At 41.6% G+C, this 13,569-nt stretch overlaps 1 protein-coding gene across 4 annotated transcripts in view; it reads left to right on the forward strand.

Moving 5' to 3' along the window:
• The first annotated feature begins 9,119 nt into the window (after nt 1-9,119).
• ZNF710 (zinc finger protein 710) overlaps nt 9,120-13,569 on the forward strand; it is an 83,134-nt gene continuing 78,684 nt past the window's right edge. For 3 of the 4 annotated variants that reach the window (XM_074295166.1, XM_074295165.1, XM_074295170.1), the window contains exon 1: nt 9,120-9,298. The gene's annotated coding sequence lies outside the window, so the exon portion shown is untranslated. Of the gene's footprint in view, nt 9,299-9,842; nt 9,962-13,569 lie in introns of those variants that run through there. The other variant, XM_074295168.1, reaches the window with a different exon arrangement.

A 13,569-nucleotide genomic window follows, 5' to 3' on the forward strand; every position in this document is an offset into this window, starting at 1 on the left:
TCATAGTTCTCCGTTCTTTTTACTTGTATTTTGCTGGTTTATCTTCTTCCACTTTAGCCTTAATGATGGATGTCTCTAAAAGCTTTATTGTCTAGCCCTCAACTTTTTTCTTTCTAAAGTCATTCCCTTCAAGAAGCTCATTTATTAGGAAGAAAGGAGGAAAGGAAGAAGGAAGAAAATTAAGAAGGGAGAAAGGAAGGGAAGAGGGGGAGGAAAAGAGGGAAAGAAAAAATAAGGGAGTTAAAAAAAGAGAGAGAGAGAAAGAAAAAAAACCAAGCATATATTAAGGTTTTCTATGTGTCTCTTTACTAAGTGCTGGGGCATGCAAAAAGGTACTTCCTGTCCTCAAGGCATTTACATTTTAATGAGGGAAAATAATACCCAAAGGGGAGAAGGAGTCTAGGTTGAGTAGGTTGTTGGGATGATTGAACTTTGGTGAGGTAAATTCCAAGATTAGACAGCCATAGAGGCATGATTATAAGTCTGGAATCAGGAACAGGGACTATGATCTATGCAAAGACTCTCTCCTTGATTCTAGAGAACCAGTGATGAAGTATGCTGTCTACCTCCTGACAGAAGTGATGGATTTAGGCATCAGAATAAGACATATTTTTGTATACAACTTATGAGGGAATGTGTTTTAGTCTCTTATGCATATTTGTTCCAAGGATTTTTATTTTTCCTCTTCTCCATCAATGGGGGAGGGAGTAGAAGGGAGAGAAAACCGATTTCTGTTCATTTAAAAAAAACACTAAAAAATAGAGAGGTTAGAGGAACGACAGGTGTGGAATATTTCATGCGATTTCAGTATGTCACTATATTGCTAGTTTTTCTTATTGTTGGATGTAATCTAAAAATATGTGTAATACAAAAATCAAACCAGGTCAATAAAACTTTTAAAAGAAAAAAGGAAAAAAAAAATAACAAAGCACTCATTCACTTTCATAGTGAATACTTATTTGTATGCTCAATTTGGAGTCAGAGAACCCAAATTTGAATCACAGCTCTATGTATATGTACTTTTGGGTAAGTTACTTCTGTCTCAACTGCTTCATCTGTAAAATGAGACAGTAGCATAGAATTAAATGACCTTAAAAGTTATTTTGAGTCTAAATCTCTGATCCCACCATCTCCCCAAACTCAATATGACCAACACCAAATTCATCTTCTTCCTCTCTCCAACTGGCTAATGTTACCTTTTTCTTTTATGGCTGTCAACATCATTACCATTAATTAGGACTTAACATGTTTAATTGAAGTCTTTTTTTTTTTTTTTTTTTAACCTTTCTCTCTTTCATCTTACATCTAATCTATCATCAAGTCTTTTCATATCTCCCTTTGAAAATGTTTCTCAAGCTTTCCTATTATTCTTTCTCTTTCTGCCCCTTCTCTAGTAGGTCTTCATCACCTAACACTGCAACAGAGAGCTCCTTACTGTCGCTCTCCATACAATGTATTTTATATGCTACATCACAACTTACATTCCTTACATTCTATTACTCTTTTGCTCAAGCACTTATATTGGCCATAGTTATTTGTTGCTGCTTGTAGCATGCTACCTTGGGGAAAATATTAAATTTGAAATCAGAGAACTGGGGATCAAATTCCAGCTCTGTCCCTTCATACCTATAAGATCATAGACAAATCACAACTTCTCTGGAGCTGTTACCTTAGGTGCAAAAAAAATAGGGTTGGGCAAATGACATCTTTGGTCTTTCTACTTATAAATCTATAACTGATAGATAATATATAATTTCTTTAAATACAACTCATATTTTATATGGATGTGTATAATATATAATAACATAGAAGTGTGTATAATATAAAATTATAAATACCATCATAAAACTAAACTGCTCAGCCTGACTTTCAAGGCCTTCCACTATTTAATTCCAATTTACTTATTTAATAAATCTCACTGCTCCTTAATAGGCATCCCCTTCCCTAATCAATCTGGTCTTTCATTATCCCTTGCATATGTCTTTTGCTCATATTGAATCTTCTACTTCTCCTTCCCTTGACCCATTCCAATCTAATCCACCTTTCAAGGCCTTGTTCAAGTTTTTCCTCCTTCATTTAGACTCCTTTGACTAGTATGATGTCTAACAATTTCTTGTTATTCTGAATTCCAATGGCAATGAAGGTTTATACTTTACTATCCAATATTTGATTATTTAGAAGCTTTTATTACTGTCAAGTGTATCTTATTGCATATAGACCAAGATAGAAAGGAAAAAATCAATTTCTATACTTCCAGCTCCCTCCTAAACCTCTTCCTAGTTGTTCTCCCAGATATTTGAATGTGACTTAGAAGACTCTCAATCACATAAATCCATAGCTCATGGGAAGAGAATCAAAGAAGAGGAAGATATTTGTCTTCTCTTAGGTTCTCAAATAAAAGCTGGGAAGATAGTGAGGAAAAATGCTTTTTCTCTTAATTTTATCAGTCCAATAGGATTCGTAATAGTTGGTAGTCTCAAGAATTCAGATCTTCTTTCCTTTTAGGACCCTCGTTCCAGATTCAGGTCCTCTGATCTTCCATCAACAAGTTCAGGGCAGCAATGGTCATGGTCTCTGTACTCACCCTGGGGGTCTCCATCACCAACTATTTGTGTCTTTGGCAGCAGTAAGCACCATAGTCATAGCTCCAACACGCTATTATCCCCAAGAAGGGGAGAAGAAACTTTTAATGGTAGAGTGTACCAATTATCAAGCCCCCTGCTTCTTGGCTGACGTCTTACCTCAGAATACATTCACATCAGGACCATTTTTATTGTCCTCTCCATGTTTCTAGAGGGGATCAGGTCAGTCTCACTTCTGGGGGTCTATCAAAAAGGTTTTGGTCTGTTTTCCACTATGGAACCCTTAGGACTCTCCAGAGAAATGAAAAAAAATGATGTAAAAACACCATCTACACTACCTAACTCGGAGTGATGAGGAAGGCACTTTTAAAACCTTTAAGTGCTATATAAAAATGAGTTTTTATTATTAACATTTCATAACACTATAGTCTGGGCTAGTTTGATCTAGTTATCTTGACCAGTTATACCAACATGCAGATTACAAAATCCATTGCTCAGACTGCATGCCTAATATCCATTAATCACCTTGCCAATATATGTCCTTGGGTGGACTAGAGGTCGGTCTGCTCAGAGGTCTTTTCCATCTGTAGTTATATAATTCTATAAAATGAGACCAGATAGGAGATATTCATTACTTAGTGAAATATATAATCACTCCTGGAAAAACTAATGTAGATGGTATTCTACATTATTCTACTCCAGGCAATAGAGATTCTCAGAGCCCTATCCAACTCTTACTGACGTCCCTTAGATGGCTAGGTATCTCTCCCCCTCAAAGTTCCAAGGATACCTCAAAAAAGTTGGAATTCTTCTCTAATGTTTGGGCTTAAGTCCCATTCGAGCACATTTTCCCCAATACCAATCTCCAGAAATAGTTATCATTAATTGAAACAGTGACTTAAGAACTTTATTCAACATCATTTAACCAATTCACATTCATTATCTTTTACAAAGGGATATTATTCCTTTAGAAAATATAGCAAAAATGGAAGTATAAACATATACAGGACAAACCATTTTCTCTTGGCTGCCTGATCCACCATATTCTGGGTCAAGCATATAGATCCTTTGAGATTTGGCTGCCACCAAACTGTGGTACAGACCCCCATCTTTGAACCCCTGATAGAAGCCAAAATCAAAGCTAGCCTTCTCCATCTCCAATACCCCTTCACCTATGCAGAAAAAATAGAGAACAGCAAAAAACAGAAATGGCAGCAATGGCTTTATACTAACCCTAGTGGGGAGAGTTAAGTGACTTGCTTTCTTCCTCCCTGGAGGCTTATAGCAATTTTTACATTCTTATTTGAATATAACAAGGGAAGAAAAGAAACAGGTTGAACTATTGAGACCTTTCTATACACACCTAATTCTGGCTCAGAAGCAAACTAAAAAAGGCCTCTTTGAGAAACAGCAAGTGGACAAGGATGATTGCATGAGCTCTGAAGTCCCTACAGGGGAATTGCAGCAGGTCATGCATGTTGCACACATTCATCTGGGATTTTACTGGCCAGCCATCAACTGGTCCTCATCCTACATCTATACAACTTTACCTCATCATCGTACCATCGTGAACTCTGAATCTCTACCAATACCACTCTCGGTGATCTTACACCAAGGGCATCTTCAAAACTGGATTTCTAGCCACTTTCACACTTATCATTGTTATCTCTGATCAATCTGTACTCTTATGAGCCACAAATTCTGCCCACACTCTTTGCAACCCCTACCTCAGGTGGTTTACTGAACGTTACAGATATAACATTTAGGTTCTGTGAAGTCACATTCTTGGTATCATAAAACTGACTGTAAGAGGTAAAGAATACAGAAATAGAGAATAAGATCTGAGTTGTCCCCCAGGTAGTACTCAACTTGAAACCAACAGAGCAATGACCTTGCCAGTTTCTCTCTCTCACACACTAGCCTTTCTAAGAGATTTCAGTATCCTTATTGGACATCATAAGACATCTGGCTGGCAAATGCCTACCCTTATGGAAGCAGCATGCCCTCTCCCCAAACCCAGTGGATTCCATTGTACTCAGTTTGTTAACTATTAAAAAATAGTCAGTTTGGTAGAGTAAAACACTGCCTTGGAGGATCTCCCATGTATAAATCAAATTTATATACGATTCTTTGAAAGATATAACAACAGAGAGCACCTTGTTTAAAGATTTAATAATAGAAAGAACCTTGTTCAAAGGCCAGACCCCTTTGATTATTAGTATTAAACAAAGCACGAAACAGGGAGATGTATGCTCATGAAAGGTGTGTTTACAACTGTCATAGAGGAAATCCAGTGCAGAGTCCAAGTCAAAGCAGGATTCTGTATAGATGAGGGGGAGGGGAAAAGAAAAGAAGGTAATGAGCATTTACATATGATATATGTCAGGAATTATATACTGATATATATCAGGCATTGTGCCTGAGCTTTACAAATCTCATTTGTTTCTGACAATAACCCTTGGAGAAGGTGGATACTATTATTATTTCCAATTAAGGAAACTGAGGCAGAAGTTAAATGACTTTTTCTTTTTTTTGGTTAAATGACTTTTTTAGAGTCACACAGCTAATAAGTATCTGAAGTTGAATTTAAACGCAAATCTTCCTGACTCTAAGTCCAGTGACCTATCCATTAGCAAAATGCTTCAGATACTCTTATTCAAAGATGACATTGTGTTGATTGTCTTGAAGGCCTAGAGCATTTGGCCTAACTTCACATAATAATCAAACAGATGAAGGATGCTGGTGCCCAAGCCATGATGTGAATTGGATTGAGCTTGTTCCTCAGTTTTCAATATCTGTGCAATATGTGTGTATACATGTACACATTGTAATAATACATGTACAAATTGAAAGAACTTTTTTTAAAAAATGACATTAATTTCTCCTTGAAACAAAACCCTTTTTTTTTTTTTTTTTAATACTTGGTGTGTGGGTTTCGAAGGACTTTGACAAGCAAACAGAAGATAAATGTATTTTATTTTAGAGATGAAAGGGTTATTTTGGAAGCAATCATTTTAATGAAAAAAGTAGCACTTGGTTTCTTGTTGTAATTGGTATTGTCTTTAGTAAAGACAATCTTTATGAAATCTAAAGGAAAAGTAAGAGAGGAGAAAATAGGAACAGAGAAGAGTGAGTAAATATAGTAGACTTGAGTAGATTTGAATTTTGAACTAGTGACAGAATTTGATAGTGCTGGGCCTGGAATCAAAAAGACCTGAATTCAAATCCAGTTTCAGACAATTATTAGCTATGTAACCCTAGAAAATCACTTAATCTTTATCTGCTTCAGTGTCAACTGTAAAATAGGGGTAAGAATAACACCTCTCTTACAGAGGTGTTGTATGCCTCAAATAAGATATTATTTGTAAAAAGCACTTAACAGTACCTGGCATAGAGAAGGCCCTATATAAATGGTTATTCCTTTTCCTTAAGAAGTAGGGGAAAGCCTGGGAAGAACAAAAGAAAAAAGGAAGGAAAAAAGAAGGGATACGGGCAGGAGAAGAAGTGGAGAAGAGCTGATATAGCAAGGATCTTGTCATTCTTGTCTATCTTTCTTTGAGCTCATTCTTCATCTGAATATTTAGGATTGATGGGTTTCAATTTAAAACAAGGGTTATCTTCCAGAGTTTAGCTATTCATTATATGAAGAAGTTGCCTCCCCACTACTACACTATAGTAATTGGTAATCTGGATAATCTAATGCTGAGAATATTACAGGTTACAGAAGAAATTTCTGCTTAGGGACTTTTTGGACTAGGTGAATGGTAAGGCTTCTAACCCTGAGATTCTTTGACTATCCAGGCTTCCCCTTTCTGAAGACCATCTACCCTCCCAGGTCCAGCTCAAATTTCACTTCCATTAAATTCCCATAAATTTTCCCCAACTACTCTAATGCTCATTGATGCCGTCCCAAACTGATGTTCATATTTACTGTCTGCACCACAGACCAAAACATAGATATTTGAATTGGAAGGGACCTTAGAGGTGATATATAACTTGACTATAGATTCATGAAGAAGCCCAATCCCCAACAACAATTTTTTGCTGTTACACAAAAAATTTTACCATCAAAGGTCTTTCCAAAAACCTGTGAACTTAAAAAAAAATCTTCATTCTCCCTGCGTTCTATTTTTCTCACCTCTTACCTCCTAGATCTTCAACCTCCAGTCTGGGGGAATCTTCTGATTCATAGTTTATTACCTTATATTGTCTCCTATAGTGCAGAATTTGGAGTAAAGAACTATCTGCTTTCATATACTAACACCACCATGACCAAATGTAAGTTATTTAACTTTTGGGCCTCATCTATGTCAAATGTGGATAACTCTACTATTTAAGATCTTTATTGGACTGAAATGAGAATCAAATGAGATAGGAAAAATAGCCAGCATTTACATAGAGCTTTAAGATTTGCAAAGCATTTACAAACATTATCTCATTTTACAACCTTGGGAGAAAAGCACTATTTTCCTTACCTTACAGATGAGGAAACTGAGGCAGGCAGCATTTAACAGTTGTCTAGAGACATCCTGCTAAATCAGCCTTTTGTGAAGGGCAGATCTTCCTAATTCCAAATGCCCAACCCTATCCACTGAATACCTACTGCCAAGAAATATGTAATATACTTTGCAAATCTTAAAAGTCTTATGTAAATGTGAATCATTAAAATTTCTTGTATTGTTCATTATTTCATACCTAAGTTCCTTGAAAAAGGACCCATGTCTTCTTCTGTGGAAACAGCATAAAATGATAGGTTCTCAAAAAAATTTTTTTATTGTATTAAAAACTGAATTGAATAATGAGATAAGCCCACCACTAGACAAGTTTTCTACATTTTTCTCCCAACATCCCTATAGAGTGCTGAGAGTCTGGCTGGTAGGTATTGGTCTGATGCAAGGTTTCGCCATTAATAATTTAAACTTGATCACTCCTCAGGAGAACGAGAGGACCATTCTGTGGAAGTGTCTCTTCTGGGCGGATTATATTTTGACAAAGCCCTTTCTGCACTTCTGTAGTGTGGTTTCTCCTTCTAGGAGTAGTAAGTTTGTCTGCCTTGACCCAGTGGATAGTCTATCATTATCTGCTGGAAATGTTTTTAAGGAACAACTTTTGAGTCTTGAGTTCTTTCCGGAGAGTGGAGGTATATGTCCTAGAAGAACTGTTCTTGTGGAGTTGGAAGAAGAAAGGGCTGTGAAATGCTCATTAACCCAGTGGCACATTCCAGAAGGCTGCCTCAGACAGCAAACTCCAGGAATATTAGCTCCCTTGTTTTAAAATGACTGGGGAGGTTAGTGGTGAGAAGCCAGAGTCCTTTCAGGTCCATTTTTCTACCTCCTTCCCAAGAAGCTCAAGCATCAGAAGCAGCAATGCTTCTTATAACTGCTGGGAGTCAGCTAGGAGTTTTAACCTTCACTGTACTTATCTGTTCCTGAAAGACACATCATCACTTCCCTGTCTTAGGAGACCTCACCCACAAACAGGGTTAATAGCACTCCCTTCACCAGACACTTGCCTGGACTAACTCATTAGTGGCTGGTCAGTGCTTTCAAAATAGCCTTAAAGGTGGCATTTTTTTTAAACTGTTAAATGTTCTAGAGACATGTTTGTCCCATAGGCATATGCCCATTTTGAAAAAAACAAAAAACAAAACCTCCAGCTTTATTCTCCTGAAAGAAGGTTTCTAAGACTTCCTCATCTCTCTCCACCCCTCTCCTTCAGTCCAACCCTATTTTTCTCCTTCCCATTTACAAAACCCCAATAAACTTTTCTTTCTGTAGGATGCACAAAGCTTAACATCTCCCCAGGGCTGGCGAGCTCTCCCCCCCACCTCCACTGTATTTATGGGCACCAGAAGGCCCCCTGTCCCCCCCAACTCAAGTCACCCCGTTTCTACCTAAGTCTCCTTATATAAAAATAGGTCTCCCTCTCCCCCACACTCCTCAGCTTCAGTTAAGTTTTGTTCCCTTTTTCTACTCTGATGTTTAAAAAAAGAAGAAAAGAAAGAGAAAAAAAAAAAAAAGGCGTGACTTGATTTTCAAACGAAACTCCCACAGCAAACAAAACCCTTTTAAAAAAAAGAGAAAGGAGGAAGAAGGAAGAAAAGAGGGAAGAAAAAAAAAGGGGGGGAACCCCCCTCCAGGCTTTCAATTAGAGTAGGAGAGTTGAACAGAAAGAAAGAAAGAAAAAGAAAGAAAATTCCTCTCTGCGGTGGAAAGAGAAAAGAAAACTTAGGCTGACCAGGGAGGGGGGGGTATTAAGGGAGGGGGGAAAGGAAGTGAGAAAACAAAAGAGAGATAAAAGAGCTGCTTTTCTCTGTCTCTCTTCCTCTCAGAGCTGGGTTAGGAGGAGCTGTTTTGCATCCCTTCACGTCAGCCCTGCCTCATTCCCTTCTTCCTGAGACAGAAAGAGAGAGAAAGAGAGAGAGAGGAGGAGAGAGGGAGGGAGGAAAAGAGAGAGAGAGGGAAAGGGAGGGAGAGAGAGAGAGGGAGGGAGGGAGGGAGAGAAGGGGAGAGGGAGGGAGGGAGAGAGAGAAAGAGAAAGAGAGAGGGAGGGAGGGAGCGGGGCGGGCGTGCTCGGAGGAGAGCCGGCGGTACCAGCACCCACATCAGGCGGTGGACAGCCAGAAGCGAGCCCTCTTCCTGCCGCCCCCCTCCCCCGGGTCCGCCGGAGGGACCCCCCGCCCAGGTCCCCGGAGGAGCCGCTCCAGAAGCCCAAGGGTGAGTCTTCAGCCAAAGCCCGTGGCTCTCCCCCGCCTCCCTCCTCCCGAGCGGAGACAGACCGCGAGAGCCCGGGGAGGGGGACGGCGGGGAGAGGAGGGGGAGGGGGACGGCGGGGAGAGGAGGGGGAGGGGGACGCCGGGAGCCCCGTCCGTGCGGCCCGCCCCCCCGGGGGCTCCCCGGGGACCGGCCCCGCCACAGGCCCGGCTGCGGGGCGGCCAACATGTCGTCTTCGCCTTTCACTTCCACATTCCCTCATGCCGGGGAGAGAGAGACAGAGAAAGAGAGAGGGAGGGAGGGAGGAAGAGAAGAGAGAGGAAGAGAGAGAGAGGAGGGAGGGAGAACGGAGGGAGAAAAGGAGAGAGGGAGGGAGACAGAGAAATGGAGAGAGAGAGATGGCGTCCGGGGGGAGGAGAGAGGAGAGGGGGAAGGGAAGGAAGGAGGGGGAGAAGAAAGAGGAGAGAGGAGGGAGGACGGAGAGAGAAGAAGAAGAAAGAGGAGAGGAGGAGGAGGAGGAGGAGGAGGGGGAGGCGGGCGAGAAGCCGAGGCCGGGCGGCTGCCGCAGCTGTCGACTTCCCCCGCACGTGGGTGTCCCCGGCAGCCCCGCACGCACCCCTCTGATCATCAGGCTGGGACTGGAAGTTTCTCCCCCCAGCACTGATGGTTGGTCACAAACTTTCTGCGTGTGTGTGTGTGTGCGCGCGCGCGCGCGTGTCTGTGTCTGTCCGTGTGTCCTCGCCGCCCGCAGCCCGGAGCTGGAGCTCGGCCAGAGCCGGCGGGAGCCGGGGCGAGGGGCGGCGGGGAGGGGCGCCCCGCGCGCCCGCCCCCAGGGCCCCGGGCACGGGCTGGGGGAGCCCGCCCGGCCGCGCGTCTGCGGGCTCGGCCGCTGCCGAGATGCACTCTCTGGGTCAGTTACCTGTTGAAAGGGCTGGCCCGGCGGCCGGCCCCAGGCTAGCTGGACCCCCGGCTTCCCTCCCCCGGCCCCCCCTTCCCTCCCTTTTTCTGCTCTCTTTTTCTTTCCCCACTTCCTTCTATCCATTCTCTGCCCTCTTTTCCCCCACCTCTTTTCTTCCCCTCCCTTGCCCTCTAATTCTATCCTCCCCTCCCCCTCTTCTTTCTTATCTTCTTCCCCTCCCCCTTTCTTCCCTTTCTCATCTTCCCCTCCCCCTCCTTCCTTTTCTCATCTTCCTTCTTCCCTTCCCCCACTTCCTTCTCCTTCCTCATCCTTCTCTCCCACCCTCTAACTTCTTCATCCTCTTTCTCCCCTCTTCTTCCTCTTTCTCCCCAATCCTCTTTCCCTCTTCTTCCTCCTTTTTCACTTCTCTTCCCTCTGTCACGCTTCCTCTTTTCTCCAATCCCTCCTTCCTTTGTCACCCTCCTCCCCTTTCTCTCCTCTGTTTATTTCTCCTTCCTGCTGGCACTTCATTCCTTCTTTCCTCCCCCCCCCCCAGTCTCTCCCCTCCTCCTTCCCTATCCTTTTCCTTTAGCTCTTTCTCCACCCTGTACCTCCCTCATACTTTCCTTTACCTCCCATCCCCCATTTCTCCCTGCTTTCTGTGGGAGACAATTGGGGTATGTGTAAAAGGGCTTGCAGAAGGAAGTCTGGGTGCCGTCAGATGGGTGGGGAAGGTGGCAGGTCCTTTAAACTTCGGACTTGTTAACAAGTTCGTGTGGGCTTTTTTTTTCCCCCAATATGCCTTTTAAGATGACTTTTATGGTTGTTGCAACTGCATCCCTGTAGTCAGAGAGTAGTTTGGAAAGATTTAAGAGGCAGAGAGAAGCTGAAACTAACCCAGAAAAGTAATTAATTTAAGTACATCTGTTAAGTACTGAAATTGCTCAGTGTGGCAGTTTTAAAGAGATGGGGGACATGTGAAGTTGGGGGGGAGGTCATTTAAAATGATGCTTGAATGGTTCCTGGTCAAACAGCAATAGCTTTTGAGTAATGAGAAAATTAATGAAAACATATCACTGAGAGAGGACTGAAGAGGCTGCTCAGATCTTATCCTTGGGACTGTGGGAACTGGCACTGCTGTGTGGGCTGGACGGCTCCAGTTTAGGGAAACAACAGAAACCCTGGCCAAGCCCTGGAGAACCTAGACTGGCTAACTTACTCTAGTCCTAGAATTCTCACCCAGGTAGAGTGGGAAAGAACTTTGTGCCCTTGGGACTCATTCATCTGGCCTTGAAGTTGCTCACTCTTTCTTGTGCTCGTTTTGTACAGGTGTAGTTTAAAAAAAGTCAAAGGTCATTTCTTCAGAAGAGAAAGGCTGTTGGATTCATTCCCACAGTGACTTTGCCATAGTTTTCTGAAGCTCAGGACTTTAGGGTCAGGCAGAAGAAAAAATTCTTAAGAATGAATAGGAATAATTTATACAGCTAATTCTAATGATCAAAGCTGCTGAATTGTTTCAGTTCCCATCTGGCCTCTGCATTTCTTTCTCACTGAAAATAAATGTCATTACTTTTAAGGATTCTCCTCATAGCTTGTGACCTGGCCCTTTGCCCTACTCCAAGTCACCTGTAATTCTTGATCAGCCTAACCAATTAGTAACTGAGCTATTAAAACTCTTTTCAATCTAAAGTATTCTGTACAATGTGAAATTCCAAGATTAGATAGAAAAATGGGATAGTCAGCAATAGGAATCTCTACGGAAAAGAAGGGTCAAGTGGACATTTTGGAGTTGGTTATCAATGCTGCTTGGGAGCTCAATTTCAAATTAATATATAGGGCTAGGGCCCTAGAGTCTCTGAAATACTTTACTTCTTTCTTTCTCCTGTGAAGATTCTTTGGGTGTCTTCTTTCATTTTGGTGTTACATGCTTATTATCATCCTGGCATTATATGATCATTGCATGCTTGTGTTATTTCCATTTTGGATGCATTTACTACTGGGGAGACTTATTTTAAGCATATTGTCTAGAGACATTGAAGTAACCAAGATCTGAAATGGTTTTAAAATGTGGAGGAAGGGAGAGAGGGTAATAGGACCACCAGAGATTTTTGCAGAATTTCTATTTTGAGTTTGCTTTGGGGCTCAGAGATATTTCTAGTACTCTTTTGCCTGGGAAGCTTAAGTTTAAAATCATACAGGATACTTTAGGTGGCTCCATTTCAGTGTGTGTAAAAGGAAAGTGCTGTCGAGAAAGCAGGGGGTTTGTTCTGTGCTGCACATTGGCCTGTCACACCTGGAGTCCCAGGTTTTACGCAACTTCCACATTTATCCCCCTGCTAAGTCTGGCACCACTGTGTATATCCCCACATGTGGTCAATGACAAAACCAATGGAAATAATTTGGGGGGGGCATCTTATTAACCAATATCCTGGGTTTTCAGCCTAAATCAGCTATTCATTGGCTCCAGTGCTGTTATCAAGATCCTAAAATGCCAAATTGACCATTTTAAAATCAAATGTTTTTTAATAAATTAATCATAATAATAAACATTTATATAGTGCTTTAAGATTTGAAAAACATTTTATAAACATTATCTCCCTCGAACCTGTGACACAGTTGCTTTTGTGATCCTCTATTATATAGATAGCTTATGTTACTGATAAGTTCTGCTATGAACTGGGAAGAAAAGAGTGCTAGGAATGATAAGGGCAGAGAGCTTCCCCCTAATCCCTCTTCTCAGGATGTTGTGCTTAGTTCATAGACTCTTCCAATTATAGAAGGTTCTGGGGCCTTCTCTCAGAAGCCCCTGAATGACAGGGGCAATTAATAGGATGCAATAGAGGCCTAGAAGAAAAGTTTACATTAAGATCCAGAGTACTAATCTATGCCCTTAAGTTCTAAGTCCTGGATAGGAATCTTTGTCTTCACCTTGAGAGAGAATTCTAATGGGCAGGACAGCTCAGTGGACATTCTTGTAAGACAATAGCATGAATTTGAATTAGATTCTGAGCTGGCTTGCAAGTTAGGGAATATAGGATCAATTTTCTCTTCATTTCTGTACTCTGCAAGTTCTTTGGAACTTTGAATTTGAGGATTTGTGAAGATGTTCATGGGCATTATCAGTAAGGGAGTTCCTTGTAACAATAAAGTCACAGATCCAGTATATCTCTGTGATGCAGACCTCTAACTATAGAAAGTGGAAAAAGTCAAAGGGGAAAATAATTTATTGTGGAGAGTGTTTCTACCTCCTCTGCGAAAGCTCCCTTGATAATGTAGGATGGATATATACAGATGAAGAATTGGTTGGATTGTAAGTGCTGTGAGAGAAGGAACTCTGCCTTTGCTTCCCCTATGGTGACTTTGCAAGGAACAGATG

Source organism: Sminthopsis crassicaudata, chromosome 2 (genome assembly GCF_048593235.1).
Source record: "Sminthopsis crassicaudata isolate SCR6 chromosome 2, ASM4859323v1, whole genome shotgun sequence".
NCBI lineage: Eukaryota > Metazoa > Chordata > Mammalia > Dasyuromorphia > Dasyuridae > Sminthopsis > Sminthopsis crassicaudata.